Genomic DNA, 5,993 nt, shown 5'->3' with positions numbered 1-5,993 from the left:
CAATATACCTTTTTGCATTGCATGAAGAGATCCAATTGCAATGCTGTCAGATCTCATGTTGATTGCTTTTGATGGTCCCACTGAAATCGTAATGATATCGACTCCATCAGCTATGGCATCATCAAATGCCGCTAGTATATCTGCGTCCCTGCACCCTTCCTCACAAACTTTGTATGCTGCGATTCTTGCTGAAGGGATCCCTCCTCTAGCAGTGCCTTGTGCAATGCCATAGAAACTTGCATTTTTCACATAGTTTCCGGCTGCTGTTGAGGCAGTATGAGTTCCATGACCGTTAAGATCCCTGGCAGAACCACCATCAATGACACTGGTTTTGTAGAAATGAGCCCCTACCAACTTTCTGTCAACAAGCATATGTCATAAGTTTAGTAGTCTACAACCATATTTCAAGCATATATCTCCTGCTTGGAAGGCAACAAAGACTATAATCTGGGAGGAGAGTTTTTACTTGTTGCAAGTAAAATTTTTGCCACCATTGCAAACTCCCTTCCATTTGTTTGGAATAGGGCCGAAGCCTTTGTCACTAAAACTCTCAGATTCCGGCCATATTCCAGAATCAAGAACACCTATTACAATGTCACTTCCGGTGTTGGGATTTGGATCGACATTTTCCTTTAAACCCATATATTCCCATGATCTCGTTGTCTGAGGCCAGAGAGTTCTGCTTGGAAATATTGATACCACTTCACTGAAGCCTGCACAAGTTTTTTAGAAGCTTTTAAATTCATCACAAAATGTCTGAACGAGTGCATTTTGCATAATGTACGCATCAACACGATAAAAGAACACTAATGACCAACTCACTGGCTAGCCTCTGTTGTTCTTGGTTTGTCAGAGAGGCAGCAAAACCATTAAAACTCCTCTTGTAACTTCTAACTAAGGCATGGCTTAGAAAACTGAGGAAGAAGAAGATTTTAAAATCACAAAGTCTCTCCATTATATAGAATTCAAGATGGTAATATTAAAGAAATGATAGTCACCTGTCATCAACTACTTCTTGAAGCATTTGAATGTGCTGATCTTGAATCTTGTTACTCTCGTGAGTCGAATAATCCCCTCGAGGAAGGGATCCCATGTAAACTATGTAAACCTGGAGAAAAAAACACCAACATTTAACATATAAAATCCGACAAAGAGTAGTATACAAAATCAGGATTCGGGTTCAACTACAGGAATCATGGTATCCTAATCAGCTCATTGATACTAAATCTTTATCGAGGTATATTACAAAAATCCCTTGCCTGCCTATTATCATCTGCAGCATCGCTCAGGCACCTCCAAATCAGATTGCACACAAGGAACAACGGGAATGAATACTGAAGCATACCGAATCTAGCCATCTTTTTGCAGTGTTAGAACAAAGAAGAGGTGATTGGTGCTGTCCTGCTACACTCTTACCTCCTCTTAAATAGTTAGCATGATATGCTTTGTTTCTCTTAGCAGGAGGCAGCTTTAAGTAGCAATAAATTTTCTGGGCTTTTTATGGAATGGAATGAGAAGCAGAGATTTTGAAGTGGTGAAGTGATAGTGCATTTATGAAGTCTCTTATCATAAGCCAGATTCAACATTTTGAGCAATAAAGACTTGGAATTCATTCAGATATCAAACTTCTTTTACCGGAAGGTTATAATTAATGAAAACTTCTAGCAGGTGTTGGACAATCAAAATTTCTTCTAGTCCATGTGCAATTTTCTGATATTACAGGTTCAGGACTTTTAGCAGGCAACTTCCATAGCTTCTTGGAAATAAGCATTTACCATATTACAGGTAAGTTTCTGCTTTATTAATACTGCCACTGAATATGAAATCTGAGGGTATAGAATTTTTGTTGAAGGTTTAAGGAAAGTGGGTTGCCTGCCTTTTATCTTCTGCAGTGTCACTCAGGCACCTCCACCTAATATTGCACACAACAAACAGGGATATACTCAAATGTACTGAATCTAGCCATTTCTTGGCACTGTTGAAACAAAGAACAACGATTTCAGTCCTGAATAATTAGTATGATTTGCTGTGTCAGTAAGAGACTGATCCGGCTCGAATTCAGCGATTTAGAAGTACGAACTCGTCACGGATTGCTAACTTCTCCAAGATCAGATTTTGGGATCCCTGAGAATAAGACAAGAACAGTGAGCTCGTCGGGCACTTCCCCGACAATGACCCTCCGACCCTCAAGTTAGGTTAATCGAGAGAAAAGTAGAAGATCACAAAGTTCGATCTCAATAAATGCAGAACAGTTACCTCTAATTACGGCGTTTCGGTTCTATTTATAGAGCACAACTGGATACTGTTGACTGGGCCACGTGGCTTTATCCTACTGGCTCGCGTCCTGATCGGACGGCTATGCTTGTCCGGGTCTTCAAAGTTGTTATTCGATCCGGATCGGGTCCTTCGCGACCCGCCCAACAGGAGAGGCGCGGATCCTCTAGTAAAAAGACAATAATACCCTTAATGAAGGGTGTTTATGTCATTTTCTAGCATATTTATCAGATACCCATAAGAGACACTTTTAAATACCAATAAATTTTCTTTGGCTTTCTAGAAAATGGAATGAGAAGTAGAGATTTTGAAGTGGTCAACTGGTGGTGCATTTATGGAGATTAGGGGTGGTAGACGAGTCGAGCCGGCTCGTGAAGCTTTTGAGCTTGAATTTTCGAGCTCTGAGCTCGAGCTTGACCGCCTCTGTTCATTAGCTCGCGAGCCTTTTCTATTTTTTTTTATTTTTATATATATTTTTATATTTAAATTTTTTATATATTTAATTTTATATTCAATACTTTATCAATTTCATACTCGAAATTGACCATATATTATAATTATTAATCAATATCATACATATTATTTTGGATAATAATATTATTGTACTTTTATTTATACATTTAAGAATTATAATATTTTTTATATAATAATTATTTAATATGACACATATAAACTTTATGTTATATTTTAATCTATATTTGATTGTGTTATATTTTTTTTAAATTGACAAGTAATTCAATTATGATTCTGTTATCTATTTCTGAGTTTTATATTTATATCAAGATACAAACTATGCATTATGCAATCTATTTTATTACTTATAAATTTATGTCGAAATTTAGTGATTCCTATGAATTAATATAAAAATAATAATAATGATGATTGAACAATTTTAATTGTTTTATTACATATAATGAGATCAAAAAGTTTAATCAATAATTACGATATCTTAAAATTTGGGTACACGATTGATACCAAATTTAAATATATATAAGACTGTGTTCATTAGATCATATTAGACGGTATGATTTAAAATTACATGGCATGACCCAACGATACACCATCTTGAATGATTACTCTTATGTTCCGAGTACGATATCTCGACATCCGTATAACCAATAAGTCTAAAACTTTAACAAATATATTTTTCTGCAAGTTTGATCATATCTAATGGTTTGATTTGAATTTTGATGACCCGATTAATCCATGTAGTTCAACAATGTAAAATGATAGTTACATCAATGTAATACTAATATTTATAAATATATAAGTTTATTGCAAATTGTGACATATATTAATCTCAACTATAAAATATTTTTATGCATTTCAATTGCATTATTCCAAATAATGGATACTTTTCTATAATTTTAAATTGTTCAGTATGAATTTTTTTTTTGGTACATTTTACTAATTATATTACTACTAAAAAAAACAACTAATTTTTTAGTATATTTTAAAGTAGGGTATTACGAGCTCGAGCTCGAACTCGAGCCATACTACTCAAAGCTCGAGCCATACTACTCAAAGCTCGAGCTTGACTCGAGCTCTACTCGTTCACACCATTAATGGAGACTAATATAATACCATGAGCATGAAACACTTCAATCGTGCATATATTAATTTCTTCCACAAGAAGGTTATTATTAATGGAAGTTTCCATAGTGTTTGTTTTGTAGGTCAGCAATGCTCGTTGGACATGTCAAAATGTGGTCGTTTACGCCGTGGTTTGTCCTAATTCTGCACTCAGGCAATTCTACATCAGCCATCTAAGTTTGGGCAGATGATAAATATATGTAGGAAATAATTAGATCTTATCCTCAATTAGAAATCATTAAGTATATATTAGAGCTGATAGCTATACATTTGAACGTGCCTCAATGTATTTTTATTACACAAGAAAGTCTGCTATATAATCCAAGCAGATTAAGTGTGACATAACTTTTGCAAATTGTCAAGCCACATGAGGTGAACATAAGCATAATTACTTGCCAACAAGAAGTCTTTTCTAGTACAAAACAATTGGACTGCGAACTGAGTGAATACCATCAGACCACACCAGTGAAGCAGAAAACATTGATGTTATTCGATCCCCTTTAACAGTCACAACGAACGATTTTTTCTCGTTCAGCTGCTTAAAAGATAGGGTGCCAGGCTCTACTGTGATGTTGAAGTTAGCAGGCTTGTTGATTCTAGCAGTGTAAGTTGAGTTCGCAGGGCCGACATTTGTCACTGTTCTTGTAAAGCTTGCTGAAAATGGCACACCGTTTTTCACTTGGAGAGATATCGAAGGGTAGTTGAAGTCATTAGTTGTCGCGTCAACTTGCTTCGGGCAGTTAATGCTATCGTTGTTGAATAACTTGCGAATACTTTCTATAGTGTACCCAATGTTGCACAGCAGTTTGATGTAATCTTGTTCATTTGTTTCGTACACGAGACCTGGATTTGTTGCGTTTATAGGGTTCAAATGGCCGGATCCATATGAGAATTCCGCATCTTTATGTTTTGTAGGATCCATGGGCCATGCTGGAAACAGAAACAAATTCATGTTTCTTTTAGCTTCTACAACCAGAAAACTGCATATGGAAAGTTCGTGTTTTTTGTGTAAAGAAGTGAATTAATTACCAGTTGTCATAATAGCCGATTTTATTGCAGAAGGTGACCAATCTGGATGCACTGATTTTACGTATGCAGCGGCCCCTGCAGCATGCGGGCAAGACATAGATGTGCCCGACAAAATGCTGTAGTTGGCAGAACCTTTATCGGAGACAAAGCTTGAAACAGAACCTAGTGGTGAATATGCAGCCAAGATTTCCACTCCAGGTGCTGTTATGTCTGGCTGCATATCGGCAAATGCGTTAAATATATGATGGAAGGTAATTAATATAAATGCAGGTAATTTGACAATAGTCCTGTACCTTTAAGATGTCTGAAATGATGGGATTTGGCCCTTTTGAAGAGAAAGAAGCTACCAGAGGAGCATTAGTGTTTTTAATGGATTCACTGGTTGATATAAATGCTTTGGCCGCGCTATGTTAAAGAATAATGTAAGTAAAGTATGTGGCTCAAAAATTAAGTACTGGATCAATTTATGAGTAAAGAGTCGAAGTTGGATATCTAACTTTGCAGAGTTGATATAGTCTTTGACTAATTTCAAATCATCAATAAGCAAAAGCGATGCAGGCAGGGGAACGATGAAGGAAACATCATATGCAACTCCTGATTTTACTATGGTTCCAGCAGCACCGGCACTGAAAACCACCTTTACGTTGTCGCTGCTGTCACATAACACAATCTTGCCACTTACCAGCTTGCTGTCTAAACACCCTGGAGAACAAGACCTGCATTGAGACAAGAGTTATTTTGATAACTAAAAGTCACTATGGAAAAGGACTTAAATGGCTGAAATGTACCTGGCCTGCGTTTCATCACATTCACTCGTGACATCTTTTCCGTACGCTAGGGGAAACTCGGTTCCATTCATTTTGAATGGGTTAACTGCTTTGCCCTGTTAATAAGAACATTATTAGGATGAGACATGAACTGACCAAATCACTTTGTTAAGAAAATTTTCAGTCGTACAGATGTGATTCAAGATGCTATTTGATTTTACTTACGACTATTGTTTTTCCATTTCCAAGAGAGACTTTGGTGACGATCCCACGATCGATACTGCTTGCTCCAATAGTAAACAGCCATGGTGCGACACTGCTAACTGAGCC

At 36.7% G+C, this 5,993-nt stretch overlaps 2 pseudogenes; both read right to left on the bottom strand.

The window, feature by feature from the left end:
* Positions 1-2,806, bottom strand: part of LOC105168635 — a 4,677-nt pseudogene extending 1,871 nt beyond the window's left edge.
* Positions 4,280-5,993, bottom strand: part of LOC105168634 — a 2,814-nt pseudogene continuing 1,100 nt past the window's right edge.

This window comes from Sesamum indicum, linkage group LG8 (genome assembly GCF_000512975.1).
Source record: "Sesamum indicum cultivar Zhongzhi No. 13 linkage group LG8, S_indicum_v1.0, whole genome shotgun sequence".
NCBI classification, from domain to species: Eukaryota; Viridiplantae; Streptophyta; class Magnoliopsida; order Lamiales; family Pedaliaceae; genus Sesamum; species Sesamum indicum.
This window is presented reverse-complemented; position numbering and strand designations above follow the sequence as displayed.